We start from the raw sequence: 16,832 nt of genomic DNA, 5'->3' as shown, positions 1-16,832 counted from the left end.
TCCTTATGAGGATGACGAAGGGACGTCTGATGATGGGGAGATTCTAGATCCTTACGATCAGGAACCTCTCCATACTAAGGACGCTGATGCTAAGTCCAAAGTATATATTCCTGGACTTATTCGGGCGGTCCGCACAGCCTTGGTGATTGAGGACGAAGTTCCCCCAGCGGCTAAATCTAAGTATGCCTTTTTCAAAGAAGTGAAGGGCGATGCCACAGTCTTTCCTCTTTCGGGTCAGTTGGTGGACCATTTAGAGGAGGCGTGGAAACAACCTGGCAAAAGATACCAGCCGCAGAGACGCCTGGCGGTGGCTTATCCGTTCGCGGATAATTATTTTGCGAAGTGGGAATCCCCTCCACAGGTGGATTCTCACGTGACCCATCTTGTCCGTAGTGCCACATTGCCGATGCCATCCATGTCCTCCCTTAAGGATGCTACGGACCGCAAGGTAGAAATCTGCCTGAAATCCGCTTATTCCCTTGCAGGGGGGGCAGCACGGCCGGCTATGGCCATTTGCTGGGTTGCCAGAGCGATGGAGCGCTGGGCGGATTCATTAGAGGCTTCTTTTGAATCCGACTGTCCGGCCGATCAGGCGGAGTTGATTGGCAATCTCCGTGATTCGGCCACCTACATCAACGAGGCGGCTCTAGACATTAGTACTCTGGTGTCTAGAATTTCTTCAGCAGCGGTAGCTGCTCGTCGCACCTTGTGGCTGCGATCCTGGAAGGCGGACGCAGATTCCAAGAAAGGTCTGGAAGCGTTGCCGTTTACCGGAGAAGTTCTCTTCGGTCCGGATCTGGATAAGATTGTGGCCACGCTGGCGGCAGCCAAATCTGCCTGTCTCCCGTCGGCCGCTGCTCCTTCTGGTTCGGGACCATCGTCCTTTCGGTCATCTAGGGCCCAGGGCAGGCCCAAACCACAGTCGTTTCCTCGACAGGCTGGCCCTAAGAAATCGGTCAAGCCCCGGAAGCAGGCATGGAGTACCAGACGTCCGGCCCCCAAGCCAGATGACAAGCCTGCGGCCTGACGGTCCGGGCCTCCCTTTGGGGGATCCCAGGGTGGGAGGCCGCCTGCTACAGTTCGCCCAGTGTTGGTCGACCACTACGACAGACACTTGGGTTCTGGAGGTGGTTTCCCACGGATACGCCCTCTCCTTCCGGCACAGACCCCCGGCTCGCTTCTTCACCACGGGTCTCCCATCAGACCGGAACAAGGCTACGGAGCTGCGGAAGGTATTGCACACTATGCTCCAGGCTGGAGTTATAGTGGCGGTTCCATTCTCCCAGAGGGGCCAGGGTTTCTATTCAAATCTATTTTTGGTACAGAAACCCAATGGGTCATATCGTCCGATTCTCAACCTCAAAGCACTCAACAAGTCTTTGCGGGTCCCGAAGTTTCGGATGGAGACCCTACGGTCCATCATTCTGGCGCTGGAACCTGGGGACTACTTGGTGTCATTGGACATACAGGACGCTTACCTGCATGTCCCTATTCTTTGGCGCCATCAACAGTTCCTCAGGTTTGCAATCAGCAGCGACCACTTCCAGTTTCGGGCGTTACCTTTTGGCCTGGCAACAGCACCACGTGTTTTCACCAAGGTGATGGCGGTCATGGCGGCTTCTCTGCGGCTGCAGGGAGTCCGCATGTTGCCGTATTTGGACGACCTGTTATTGGTGGCAGGATCTCTAGAGCTCCTGTTACGCCACTTGGACCTGACCATTGCACTGCTGCAACGGCACGGCTGGCTAATCAACTGGCAGAAGTCCACTCTAATCCCGTCTCGGAGGATTCTGCATCTTGGAGCCTTATTGGACTCAGGACAGCAAAGGATCTTCGTGACGGAGGACAAGATCTCTGCTTTACAGTCAAGGGTGCGCAGTTGTCTGCACAGCCGCCGGGTGTCCTTACACTCGGCGATGAGGTTACTGGGCTCCATGGTGTCGGTGTTCGACATGGTGGAATACGCCCAGTTTCACTCCAGACCTCTGCAGCACCTGATCCTGTCCAAGTGGAACGGGCTGACTCAGTCTCTGAAGTCCCAGACGATTGTGCTCACCCAGGAGGTTCGCCTGTCCCTTACGTGGTGGTTACAGACGACCCACCTCAACAAGGGACGTCCGTTCTGGGTTCCAAATTGGGTCCTGTTGACAACGGACGCCAGTCTTCGGGGCTGGGGAGCAGTTTCGGGTCCACACTTGTTCCAGGGCAGGTGGACGCCGACAGAAGCGGAGCTTCCAATAAATATCTTGGAACTCCGTGCGGTCTTCAATGCTCTCCAGCAGGCACAGCGGTTTCTCCAGGGTCGCCCGGTGCAGGTCCAGTCGGACAACGCTACCACCGTGGCCTACATAAACAGGCAAGGAGGAACTCGCAGTCGGGCGGCTCTCGTAGAGGTCTCTCGGATCCTGGTTTGGGCGGAGCGCAATCTTCCGGCCATATCAGCGGTCGTCATCCCGGGAGTGCTCAACTGGGAGGCGGACTTTCTAAGTCGCCAGGACGTTCATCCGGGGGAATGGTCCCTGCACCCGGACGTTTTTCAACTACTGGTGGACAGGTGGGGTCTTCCAGAAATCGACCTCATGGCGTCCCGGCACAACAACAAGTTGCCGGTGTACGGGTCTCGCACAAGAGACGAAGGGGCGTCTCTGGTGGATGCTCTGTCCGTCCGGTGGACGTTCCGGTTCGCATACCTGTTCCCTCCGGTCTCCCTTCTTCCACGGGTAATCCGGAAATTCAAACAGGAAGGAGGGACGCTCCTGTTGATAGCTCCCGCGTGGCCCAGACGGCACTGGTTCTCAGACCTTCAGGGTCTGTCCGTGGACATTCCTCTGCGGTTGCCGCTACGACCGGACCTTCTGTCTCGGGGTCCTTGCCTTCACCCGGACCTGACTCGGCTGTCTTTGACGGCGTGGCTGTTGAGATGGCCATGCTGAGGTCCCGGGGGTTTTCCAGCTCTGTGGTGCGTACCATGTTGCGAGCTCGGAATCCGTCTTCCGCGAGGATATACCATCGCGTGTGGCATACGTTCTTCCAGTGGTGTCGACCGAGAGGTTATGCACCACGGGAGTTTCGTCTGTCTCGGATTCTCGCCTTCCTGCAAGCGGGACTAGATCATGGGCTTCGCCTTGCTTCTTTGAAGGTACAGGTTTCGGCCCTATCTGTCTGGTTTCACCGTAGGATTGCTACAATCCCGGATGTGCGCACCTTTATGCAGGGTGTTCTCCGCATTCAGCCGCCCTTTGTTCCACCTGTGGCGCCTTGGGATTTGGCTGTGGTCCTGAGGGCTCTCCAAGGACCGCCGTTTGAACCACTGGGCTCAGTGGATCTTAAATGGCTAACAGCTAAGACTGTTTTCCTTCTGGCCATTGCTTCGGCCAGACGTGTTTCTGAGTTAGGGGCTCTTTCTTGTAGACCCCCTTTCTTGGTTTCTTATGGGAACAGGGCAGTGCTCCGCACTCGGCCCGAGTTTCTTCCCAAAGTTGTTTCCCAGTTTCATATTAACGAGGAAATAGTTGTTCCGGCCTTTAACTCACCGGGTCTTTCCGTGGGTGAGGCCTCTTTGGATGTTGTGCGGGCCTTAAGGACTTATGTTGACCGCACTTCTTCGTTTAGGAAGTCGGACGCTTTGTTTGTCCTCTTTGGCTTCCGTAAAAAGGGTTGGCCTGCTTCAAAGCAAACTTTGGCAGCCTGGATCCGTATGGCTATTTCTGAAGCTTATCTTCATGAAGGCCTACTGGTCCCTCCTTCTCTGAAGGCTCATTCCACTAGGTCTGTGGGTCCTTCGTGGGCAGCTCGACGTGGTGCCTCGGCAGTTCAGATCTGCAAGGCTGCTACGTGGTCTTCTGTCCATACCTTCGTGAGGTATTACAGGTTTGACACCTTCGCCTCTCAGGATGCTTCCTTCGGGCGGCGGATTCTCCTTTCTGCACAGGAGCGTCCCCACCCTTAAAGGATACTGCTTTGGGACATCCCCAAGGTATCCTGTGGATACCCTATGGACCCTGAAGTAGAAAATATGAGATATGGTAAGAACTTACCCTTGTTATCTCTATTTCTACGAAGTCCATAGGGTTCCACAGGACTCCCGCCCTGTCGCACCTGTGCTGCAGATGGGCTTTGCTCTGGTCACCGGTTTTCCGTCTCCCTCTGGTGAGAATGTGATTCTTGTATGTGTCCAGATCTTTGTTCTCTCTCTTCCTTCTCCTCCTCCGGCCTATGGCTTGGTAACTAACTGAGGTGCCTTGGCCCGGGGGCGGGGTATAGGAGGGGGACCTAGTGCATCCTGGGAGGCTGAAAGCTTAACTCTTTGGTGCCCTGCGACTGACGTCACACCTATACCCCAAGGTATCCTGTGGAACCCTATGGACTTCGTAGAAATAGAGATAACAAGGGTAAGTTCTTACCATATCTCATATTATTTATCTATCTATGGCCCGTATTCAATTGTAGCCGAGCCGCGTTAAGTTACTTAACGCCGACTTTGCCTGTTTTGTAGGCGTTAAAGTATCGCGTGCGTGCACGCTTTACTCCATATTCAATTTCAAAGTACGCGTAAACGGCACCCGGAGATACTGTAACAAGCGGAAAGTACTGTCATTTTTGGGGAAATCAGCCTGTCACCCCCCAAATGATGCTTTGACGTGGGGGTTCACTATGGTACCCCCCGATTTGGCTTGCTGAAGGTATTTGGTGTTTTTAAATGGCCTCAATAGCTGCTAAATAGCGTTTTTCTATACCTGATGCAGAATAGTTAGTAGGAGTATTTTTTCCAAAAAATAAGTTATCCCAGCAAATTTGGGGTACTTGAAAATGGGGTCTGCATATTTAAAGTTGCTAAAGTAAAGTTGAAATAATCGTGAAAAATCCACCTGCCGCAAACATCTGCAATCAAAAAAACACCTGGAGCATACTTGGGGACCCCCCCAGAGTCAAGTTCGCTAGTTTTTAACTTTGTACCCCAATATTTTTTTTTTGCGCCTCTTTTTTCAAAGTAAATTTTTGGGGTGTCCTTAAGTTTTTTGAAATTTTTTTTTTACACAGACTACCTTTGGGAGACTGTCTGAAGGCTGCACGGGCGCTCCCGAAACGTTGCACCCCAAAACCCCAATTCTGCACTTTTTTCCACCTGCCATTCATAGGCGATACTCTACCGCCTATTACATTGCATTTACTTTCCGCCTGGGCGGAAAGTCTTTGAAATTGAACACGGGGTAAAGCAAAGCAGGCGATAATGACGTCATTGGCGGTAACTTAACGCGGATCCGGACTTAACGCTTCAAATTGAATATGTCACTATCTATCTATATTATCTAGTTATCTATCTATCTCATATCTAACTATCTATCTGTCTATCTATCTATCTATCTATCTATCTATCTATCTATCTATCTATCATTTATCTAGTACAATCTATAAAATGATCGCTAGCAGCTGATTGGATGCTATGGGAAACTTCCCCTAAAAGGTATGATACATCTCCCTCAAAGTCTTCTTTGTCCCCAGATCTCAGACCCAGCAGCAGTTCTAGAAAATGCTAAGCCCAGGTGCAAAAATACATCTTCCCCCGCTACCTCACCTCCATGCCAAAGCAGATTCCCAGGTCATATAAACAAGAAATCTGACCAATGATCTCTGCAAGAGTCCCCAGGCTGCAGGACAGCAGATGGGACGATGCAATAACGACCGTGGGGAAGAACGAATCGGGCATACACACTATATGATGTGTATGATATATAGTTATGATCCTTGTCAAAATGATATATTATATGATACATCGTCAGGGCCGGTTCTAGACACTGTGGAGCCCAGGGCGAAAGTCCCAGTTGTGCCCCTCCAGCCAAAAAAAAAAAGTTTTATCGATTGTGTTCCTGTGGTTTCCCGGAAGGGGGGTGTGACCAATCATGGAGGGAGCGTGTCCTTGCGAAACACCCCCAATTTATCACACTTAGGTACACAAATGTCTAGAAACAAAAACAAGATACACATACTTACTGTTGGTACATATATAAACAGAGACACGCTCATATACAGATACCAGATACACATATACATAGCTAAATATATACATACACTCATATCCATAGGTATACATATATTCATATACAGTTACAGATTTGCACAACAACACATACCACAGTCTCACAATGCCCATTCCGGGCTGTCTTTTCAATCCCAGGATTGAGTTGGTCAATAAAAATATTTTTTTCCTACGTGCCTGTGCTGGGCCATGAATGTTATTTTATTTCTGTGGTGTTAGGGCTCAGCCGGGGCCTCCCAATACCACTGGTGCTAAAAAAAAAAAATATCATTCATGGCCCAGCACAGGCCTACAGGAAAAAAATAAATCTTTAATGGCCCCTGGCCGGGCCTCAACAGTCCGCAACAGGAATAAATGAACATTTGTGGCCAACCCTGGCTCCAGGGCTTCCAGCCCCCCCTTTCCCCATACCACAGCACAGGAGGCCCATGATGAATTTGCAAATATAATATACATCATCCTCAGAGAGAAGACTTACCCAGGCCAGTACTGTATGTACGACTCGTCTCACTCTCCAGTCCACTCTAGACCAGTCTCCTCCAAACCAGCAGCCAGGCAGCAAGGGGTGCTCCAGCCAGACTGACAGTCAGTCACTGTGTGGGGGTGCAGCAGCAGGGCTCCTTCCTTGGGGGTGGTCCAGCAGAAGCAGGGCTACTTCCCTCCCTCCCTTCTCCCGAACAGTTTGTCACTGGCTGCCTGACGCCGCACTACCCCCCACAGCCATGCCGTTCAGTCCTCCTCTGCTTAAGACTCTGCACGCCTGTGTCAGCACTCCACTGTCCAGTGGCGTATCTATAATGGGTGCAGTGTGTGCGGGGCACACGGCCACCCCGGGTCCATGGGGGCCCCGCACCGCACACACTGCACCCATTATTTTTTTAAACGTACCTGTCCGTGGTCCCGCGTCGGGTCTCAGCGCTGCTCAGAACACCAGAAAATGGCCGCCGGGGCCATTTTCCCAATGTTCTGCGCATGCACAATAAACTCCGGCCACGCTCTAGTGCACGGAGTCTACTAAGGCTCCGGTGGCTGGTCAGCCGCGTCAGTCGGCTGCCAGCCACCAGGGAGAGAGGAGAGGGCCCAGCACGGTGAGTGCACACGGGCCCCCTCCTCTCTTAAGACGCCCCTGCCGCTGTCTAATATGCAGCCTGCGGGTGGGCACCGGTGAAGGAGGACAGGCGACTTGGGGCTGCACTGTGAGACGCTGCGCGACCTCTGACGGCACGCCGCAGCGCCGCGCACAGCCGGGCAGCGTTTGAGCCGAGTGCTCACGAGTCAGGACTCAGCGCTGCCCGGCAATAAAGACATTCTTCTTTATTTTTTTTATATATTGGGACGCAGCGGCGCCCTCCAGGGGTCGACGCTCCAGGCAACGGCCCTGTTAGCCCGCCCCTAGAACCGTCCCTGTACATCGTATAGTGTGTACCAAGCTTTACTCTCTCACTCACTCTCGGCAGCCTTTCTAGATCTTGCGGTTGCATCATTGGCTACAATGTAGCGGTTCCCACCACAGACTTCAATGGAGATTTCCCACCATTGAAGTTTATGGGGAAGACAGGCTAACCACGCACAGCCAATCAGCGGGCAACTCCTACGGAGGCGCCCGCTGATTGGCTGGTGGCTCCTGCAATAACTGGGCACACGTGGGTCCCTGTCATTCGCGCGGAGGAAGGGTATGTGTTTCCTCCTGTTGGTTCTGATTTGGGACTTTGTGGTTTGTTATTTTTAACCCCCTGAATACCTGCATAGAACGAAGAGGACGTGATCCACGCATAGGAAATGATGAGCATGGATTTTTTTCAGGTATACGTGGAATTCTACATGGAGAAGTGGACGCAAATGGCTACAGGAATACTAGGTGAGTATGTGTGATAGTGAGTGTGTATGTGAGTGTGCATGTATGTTTAAATAAAATGGTACTGTCACGGTGTATGTGTCTTGTTTTTTAATATTTCTTTTGCAGTAGAACTACAGGAACCAGCGGGCCCATAATGCCCCACATGCTGGGCATCTTTGCGATTTCTCAGACAGTAATATGTGCGAGTGAAGCACTGGACCTCTATTACATTGCCCGAGTTCTATCTTTAGAATGGAAAATATATGTATGCGAGATGCTTTTTTGCAAGTTATAGTAAAGCCCGAAAAATGCGAGTGTTACTATAGTCGCACACTATTACATTTGCAAGTGAGTAAAAAAATAGAGTTTAGTGCTAAACTCGCATTTTTAACAAATTCGCACTCTATTACATTTGGTCCCTAGTGTCTATCCGCAATATGGCATGAGATGCCCGGCGCGACTGTGACGCTCCACAAGGAGTAGCGCACCATATATTTCTTTAAATGTTACTGTGCTGACTGGTTGGTGGGGTTCATGCCTTGTTATGGGGTTCATGCCTTGTTAGGCCTCATTCTCATTAGCTTCAATCCTGTGAGCGCTTTTTAACACGTATAATGCATGAAGCAGCCTTTTCCGTACAACAACGGTGTAACAGCATAAACATTAGTATCATCGACGCACATCGGGCAGTAACGCAGTATGTAAGTCAAGTCTGACCAGCTGCAAACACTGCAAGTCTACTGACATGCAGAGAGCTCTCATGCTACACAGGAGAGATCGCAGTGACTAATGTATGCACGCCTACAAAACAGCGTTTAACCGGCCAGACGCGCCTGCGTTTTTCTAACCCCCCCCCGTTTCCACCCCCAAACGCTGACTACCACTACCTGTCACTCACTTTGCGAGTGGGAACTCTGTGCATGCGTGAATTTGCCACACGTGCGCAGTGCAGCATTCACACATGCACATTAACCAACAGTCGCTCAATCTGCGTGAAAATCGCCATAGCGTCCGTCTCTGAATCTGTCCCTTTGACACATCCGATGGAAAGGAAAATTATTCAGTTAGAATTACAATTGTGTATAAAGCATGAATGCAGCTGAAATCCATAGATCCACAGGTAAAAAAAAATCCCTCTACGAGCTTTAAAAGCTTTTCTAGATATAAGACTCCACGTTGTAAGTGTTTTGCTTTGTGAAGTGCTGCTGGCATATTTCTCTGCTTTGTACCTTAGGATGTGCAGAAAAATAACCCTTCTAAGTATTTCAGTCTCTTTCTCATATAATATTCAGAAAACATTTGCTGGGAGTTTTATGACATGTCAGACATGTTAAGGTGAGGAGGCGTGTTACTATCACACTTGCTGTGACGCCACCGTAAATGTTTTCACTTGCACGGGGGGTTTGGAGAGAACTGCTGGGATTAGCAGAGTTGTTTTCATTATTCCGTGTATTTTGAAGGATACATGATGCAGCCGGAACAAGCGTGTTGTCTAGTATCTCATGATATAAACACGCTACTGGTTTATATTTCTTGGCTCTGTTTATTAGTATGCCTATAGCTTCAAGTTCAGTGTCAGTGTTTGTTTTTGTTTTTTTGTACAATGATGCCATTCAATCCAGAGGGCTGCCCTGAAGAATTATGAGCCCCCCTGAGATATTTTGATCCTTGGCCCCACCTCTTTGAGAGATATAAATATACGTCTGATTAATAAAATCAAGATTACAACTTTATTAAGGTTTTTAGGAGGAATAAAACGAACAAATGCAACAAAATATAACATTTTTAAACTATGGGGTCAATCCAATGGTTTGCGAAGGGTGCGATTTGCCGTTGCCACCGCGTTAAAACGCGGGCAATGGCACGGCATTTTGCGGCCTGCTCCGAGCCCGAATTTGCCGTGCGACAAGTGCGGCTGTTGTCGCGATGGCTCGCCCCCGCGAGATCATCACAGACAATTGGATTGAGCTCTGTGTGTTATTCTCACATGGGTGGTAAGATATGAGCTCGGCACTCCCAGTTACAGTAGGTCAGGAGATCCGCTGTACACTGTAGATAGAAGTGTGACGTTTTTTGTACCGTAAAAAAAAAAAGTTTATAGAAATTGTATGAAGTAGCAGAACTGTATATCTGTGGTGCGTTGGTGCAGTGATCTTTACAGGAGCCATGTGTAAATTATTCTGGGACCCAAAGAATATAACTATATCAACAGCCGCTGGGCCCTTTCAGGATCCCCTGACATGAATGCCCTCCCCCTAACCTCTCAGGGGGCCCTGACAGCCTACTCCAACCAGTTTTATATGATCATTCATTACTCCTCATACAATAATCAGCTGTTAGTTATACTGCTACAGTACATCATTTTACCATTATATTAATGGCTTTCAATAATTCTGGCTAAATAGGCACGCTTCCCCCTTTGTACTCTTTCTGATAGTTCCTGCTCTTCATAGAATTCCACCGTTACCAGATTACAGGATACTCTGAGCAGGGGAAAGAGCTGGTTAGCGAGAACTGTATGAGGGATTCAAGGCGGGATGTATATTGTATCGCATATTTTGTATCATACATCACGCCCCTTATTGCATGTATAGCGGCATTTATGCATGAATACTCTTCTGATAAGAGCTGCCTCTCGCGATGTGATGACGTCGAGCTTTATGACCCAGGAGTCATATTGTGCATGTGCATGGCAGTCGGCCAGCGCATATGTAAGCAGTGGGATTGGGGGGGCGGAGAGAGATCCCTCTTTGGGAACTTGTTGAGGAAAGAAAGAAGGCCACGGGCTTTCCGGAGCTTGACACATATGTGGATTGCGTCAGTCCTCCGAAAACGGCAGTTTTTGGAGGTGTGACCACATCTTAGTGTTAGTATATCCCGCCGATAAACTGACACTCAGGGAGATAGGTATCATGCCTTGGAGACTAATAAAGTGGAGAAGTTGCCCAAGGCAACCAATCAGCACAGTCTATGAAATGACAGTTAGAAGCTGATTGGCTGCTTTTGGCAACTGCTCTGCTTCATCTTTCTCCAAGGTGAGTCACTCTGCTAAAGATCCCCAGCACAGAACCAGCTAGAAGCGGGCAGCAGTCTCGTGAAACGTGTAGCAAAGTTTATGCAGTTTATCACATGCTGTACCGGACGATCAAGACACGTTTGTATTAATGCCATACTATGAATCTACAATAAATTATTTATTTCATAGAGGTGGTATAGACTATTCAATTGGGGGAACTTGCCCCGGAAAGGACATTGTTTGCATTTGGATTCTGTTGGAGAATCTTTGGAATGTTCTTCTACTTTCAAGGCAGCAGAAACCACCAATTGTTTGGACCTAATTCCCCAAGTGGGTAGGGCGTTGGTCCGCCTATTTCCACTTTTTGTTTATGGATAATATAAGAAAAATGGTCTCTAGTTTGTAAACTTTCACAAGCAGGGCCCTCACTACGCTCTGTCTTAAGTCTGCACCTTCTCCATAAAACTGCTATATCTTTGTTCTATTTCTCTATGTACGACTTGTTTTTCTACACCAAATTTGGCATGATGGTGTAGTTTGACCAGAATTAGGTTTTTGGCTATGTTTGAAGTTTATCAGGGCCATGGAGGTTTGTCATGTTGTGGAGTCTCTGATTTGAAATTTTGGTTTAAGCAATTTCGCTCAGGATGTCTTCCAGTGCCTAGATCTGCACTGATCTGAAGGCACTGTCTGATATGTACCAGTAGGGGGCAGGCAGAGCTCCAAAGGAAGAGTAGTGAGTCAGAGGATCAACTGTCACACTGCACCTGCACTGACAGTTACTCATTTCCTCCAAGCACATTTACATATGTCATGGTCTCCAATATTGATTTGCAATGTAAAAAATGAAGGCCGCATATGTACTTCAAGGTCTATTCTTTAACTCGAGCAAAGCCGGGTATCCCAGCTATTAAAAATAATTTCAATTCATTTTAGACAGATTTATATTGTCATATCCTATAAAACGATCTTGTCATCACATTTCGAAATACACTGTCTTACATTTGTTGAGAAGCATCATACAGTTTACAGATGTTATAGTTTGTTAAATGCCATATAATATGCTGGTACTATATAAGTAACAGTTAATAATAATAATAATTAATAATAAATAATAGACAAGTGGAGAAGCTCCCATAGCAGCCAATCATTTTCTTACTCTTATTTATCAATTACAGTGTATAAATGATAGCTATTAGCTGATTGGTTCCTTTGGTAAACTTCCCCCCTGAGTTTTATTTACAGGACAGTGCCACAGAGTGTAGGTGATATTGGGCTCTATTCATAAAGATGTGCGGTACAGATTTGTTACTTATTACTATAGATCACATCAGGGAAGGTTAGGATAAGGGAGAGGGGGAGAGTTAGCACACCGACCAACATGTGTCGGTATGCTAACCCTGTCCGGATATCGGAGTCGGGATTCTGACCACTGGGATCCTGCGCGCCGGCATCCCATACCCAACCCTGTTAGAACATATGGATGTTTAAAATTTGATTAAGATGATGCTTCTCTCTCAGCACAAAGAATATTGTGATATAAACCTCACAACTAGGAGTGTTTGCCTTGACTGAGAGTTATGTTTTCCATCATAGACAATCTGTGAAATACGGCATATGAAATATATCCATCTGACTATTTTTATGGCTCTATCTATTGGATATCTGTTACTGACTTTTATTTTCTCTCACTGCAGATTCTGACACTGTTCCTCAAAATACTTCCCCACATGTCTCCTGGAACCCTGTGTAGAGTCCAGAGAACTGGAGGTAAGATTTGTGCACAATACACCGTTTTGTCATTATAACTAATACTAATATAAATGGCGAGTAATGATGTCACTATTGACCACTGCACACTTTCCAAGTCCTGATTCTTGATAGTGGCCTTCAAAAGGTGCCACTCAAACTGGGCATGGTTTTGTCAGACAAGGCTGTGTAGATTCTAGTTTGTATTTCTATTATTAAGTAGCATCCATTGTTTTATAAAATACAACTATGGACCTGATTCAGAGTAAATCTCAGATGGTGGCCGATCGGCGCATGCACAGCCCCCCCTAAGCTGTAGCATGATTGACATGCTGTACAATGGTGTTGGGCCGGTGCTGCAGAGCAGCAAAACTCACTGGGAGTGATCCCATGCTGCGTCCTGGGAGTGATCCCATGCTGCGTCCTGGGAGTGGTCCCATGCTGCGTCCTCGAAGCGATCCCATGCTGCGTCCTGGGAGTGATCCCATGCTGCGTCCTTGGAGTGATCCCATGCTGCGTCCTTGGAGTGATCCCATGCTGCGTCCTGGGAGTGATCCCATGCTGCGTCCCTTGGAGTGATCCCATGATGCGTCCCTGGAGTGATCCCATGTTGCGTCCTGGGAGGGATCCCATGCTGCGTCCTGGGAGCGATCCCATACTGCGTCCTCGGAGCGATCCCATGCTGCGTCCTCGGAGCGATCCCATGTTGCGTCCTCGGAGCGATCCCATGTTGCGTCCTCGGAGCTATCCCATGCTGCGTCCTCGGAGCGATCCCATGTTGCGTCCTGGGAGCGATCCCATGCTGCGTCCTGGGAGCGATCCCATGCTGCGTCCTGGGAGTGATCCCATGCTGCGTCCTCGGAGTGATCCCATGCTGCGTCCCTGGAGTGATCCCATGCTACATTACTGTTTTGCTTGTGTTGTTTTGTTAATGCTTTATTCTATACAAATTATTCACAATAGGACAGTTGCACATATTTGAATAGTTAACCGACTATCATATTACACATGTGATGCCTATTTTATGTCATAGTTTAGCCTAATATGTGGGGCAACCTGAGATATTGCATATTTAACTTTAACACTGTGGTATCCTATGTGATAGTGTACGCCGAGACACCTGTGAACTTACATGTGCAATTTATGCATTCTATTGTTGAACTACAGTACAGGCTATTGAACCCAGGTCATATATTTCCTGTTGTACGAACATTTTTTTCCCCAAACGTCTCCTATCTATACTGCGAATGCACTAATGACAGGGAATAACCTATAATATACATCTGGGGCAGTGTTATCGATCCTGTGTACAGATTTATGCATTAATTACTACCCTAACCATTGATATAGGGGAATTTCTATTACTGTACTATATGATGGTTTATGCTTTAACATCTGCCTAAGCACTCTTTGGGCAAAATTTACTAAGCGTCGGGTTCTAAACCCAGGCGGTTTCATGGCGGGTTCTAAACTCCCGGTGGTTTAGTGGCGGTTTGACAGCGGTTTCTAAATGAAACCAAAATGACTGACTAGTAATTTATCCCTATCCCTGTTCTACTCTATGCTAAAATGTGTTTTGACGGCGATTGTGCAGTGGTTTTGGCCATAGTAAATCTGCGAATAGCAAAACTGCTGCCAAACCGCCACCAAACCGCCGGGGTTTAGAACCCGCCACTTAGTAAATTTCGCCCTTTGACTTAATATCATACCTGCCGACATTCTGGCTGCTCCTTCCGGGAGGGAGCAGCCAGATCGGCAGGACGGGGTGGGCGTGGCCGAGACAAGGGGGAGTGGCCGGTCGGGTGACGTCACTTGTGCGCGTGGCGGGGGCAGAGTCACGCGATCGCGTCAGTTTGGCCGCACCCCCGCTACACAATGCCGATAAAATAGGCATTGTGCAGCAGGGGGCGGGGCCAAAATGACGCGAATCACGTCACCGGCCTCCCCCGCTGTGGGGGTTACAGGGGTTATAGCGGGGGGGATAGGAGGGGTGAGCGGCAGCCGGGAGAATTGCCTGCCTTCCCGGGAGGTCGGGAGCGGCACCCGATTTTCGGGAGGCTCCCGACCAAATCGGGAGGGTAGGCAAGTATGCTTAATATATACAATCTTGTTTTTTAAGTGATTTACCTCTGATATCCACCCTGTGGGCCTGATTCTGAGATTTCCGCTAATGCATTCGCACCTGCGTCTCTCCTGACCTCTCATGCTGCGAAGGAGATTGCTATGGCTAATTTACACGCACCCATGATACGCCGTTTGAACGGTCAGACACGCTTGCGTTTCCATAGCCACCCCCCCTCCTTTACCTCCCCCAAATGCTTATTAGCTGTCACTCACTATGCGAGTGAAACCTCTGTGCGAGCATAGTCGCAGACCCTGCACGTGCGCAGTGTGGATTTCCCGCCAAAAAAATCACTGAATCGCTTATCAGTGTATAAACCAACAACAGTTCAACAGTTTGTTCTTTAAGCCTTTGACAGTGTTTTTGATCTCACACTCGTGTACAAATCACTATCTTTAACTAATGATTTTGTGGATCTAATGATACACCACCAAGTTAATTATGGCTATGGTGTGTTTCTTAAACCTTTGATCAATATAACAATACATACAGTTTGCAGGTATTTAGTAACAGTTTGTTACTTCATTGATTTTTTGATAGAGAACCTCTGGTCTAAAGCAGAACAATTTTGTTCTTTGTATTGTCAAATTATTTCTCATTGTATTGGAACGGATGATGCTTTTATTTTATAAACTGCCAACTATGGGGTTTATTTACTGAAAGTCGGTTTGGGATTTTTGGGTGATTTTCCGTCGGTTATGCAAACCGACCATTTACTAAAGGCAAAACCGTCAGAAAACCATCCAAAAGCCCAGCTTTAGGAGATCATCGCACTAACAATTGATTATTTAACATAGAGCAGAATATGATTATTTAACATAGAGCAGAAAAGGATCTGTAGGTTTTACAAACAACCAAAACCCAAGTGTAGAACGACGGAAAACCCGCCGTATCAAACAATAGACCTGCCTGAGGCAGGCGAGTTTGGGAGAAACACTGCACAAATGTTAAAATTTAAATAAAAAATCCATACCCCTTCCCCCCAAATCAGTTACCAGCCCCGAACCTTTCAGTCTGGGCTGGTACTGGAAAGGCAGGGCGTGGGGTTCCCAGCATTTTCCAATAACTAGCATCAGGCTGAACCAGCCAGGGGGATAATGCCATATCAGGGAGAACACACAGCATGGGGTCCCCCTGCCATCACATTAACCAGACCCAAACTGGTCAGCCCAGGGCTGGAATTCCTCAGAAAGCTGCACCCCCAAAATAAAATGGGGTTCCCCATCCTGAGGAAAAATCAGCCCTGGACTGAAAGCCCAAGGCTATTCCCCGCACCACTGATGGTGGTGGGCGCGGGATTAATTGTTAAATAAAAGATAATGTTATTGTCTGTTACAGGGGCCTGCCCTGGCATGCCGGAACTTGTGGAACAACAAATTACCAGCATGTTACCGGATATTAAGGGCCTGCTGGCACCTGTACTTCACCTTTCAAGAAAATATTAAAATAACCACTAGTCTTGGACACCGACTACTGTAATCTTTTATTACAGAAACACACACACATTCCAAATAAACCATTTACATACTTACCAAATCATAGGATGGTCTCCTCTTCGTTCTATGTAGACATCCAATGATCTTTGTAAAATAACAAAACAACAACTGTACCCCACGGACACGCACTGTACTCTGTCACTGGGGGACACTGTACACTGTCACACGGGTACAGTCTGGAAAGTGATCTGTGCAGTGCTTCTCCCAAATTCGCCTGCCTGAGGCCGGTCTGTTGTTTGGATTAGGATTGCCGTTGTTTTACGGTTGATTTTTTACTTCTATTTCTTCTTCGGGGTCCATGGGGTCCACAGCCATTACGTTGGGGTATGAATCCCGGTCACCAAACAGTTAATACAACCGAGCTCTCTGCTCCCAGGATGCACCGGGTCCCTCCTGATATACCCCACCCCCTGCCTCAGGCAGCCAGTTCTTCCTGTTTGGTGTGTACACCACATAGACAGTGGGACTGCAGGAGCAGTCCCGTAGACGAGTAAAAAAAAAGAGAGCGTTTTACTCTCCATCTATGCTGAGCTGTCCTGGAAGCAGCCTCGCGTCTGATTGGAGATGCACCGACC

At 48.2% G+C, this 16,832-nt stretch overlaps 1 protein-coding gene across 1 annotated transcript in view; it reads left to right on the top strand.

Moving 5' to 3' along the window:
- The window catches only part of GHR (growth hormone receptor), a 342,139-nt gene that overhangs the window by 73,012 nt on the left and 252,295 nt on the right, over positions 1-16,832 (top strand). The window contains exon 2 of the mRNA XM_088469447.1: positions 12,588-12,660. The gene's annotated coding sequence lies outside the window, so the exon portion shown is untranslated. The remainder of the gene's footprint in view (positions 1-12,587; positions 12,661-16,832) is intronic.

The sequence above is a fragment of the Taudactylus pleione genome, unplaced genomic scaffold (genome assembly GCF_031769625.1).
Source record: "Taudactylus pleione unplaced genomic scaffold, aTauple2 ptg000092l, whole genome shotgun sequence".
NCBI classification, from domain to species: domain Eukaryota; kingdom Metazoa; phylum Chordata; class Amphibia; order Anura; family Myobatrachidae; genus Taudactylus; species Taudactylus pleione.
This window is presented reverse-complemented; position numbering and strand designations above follow the sequence as displayed.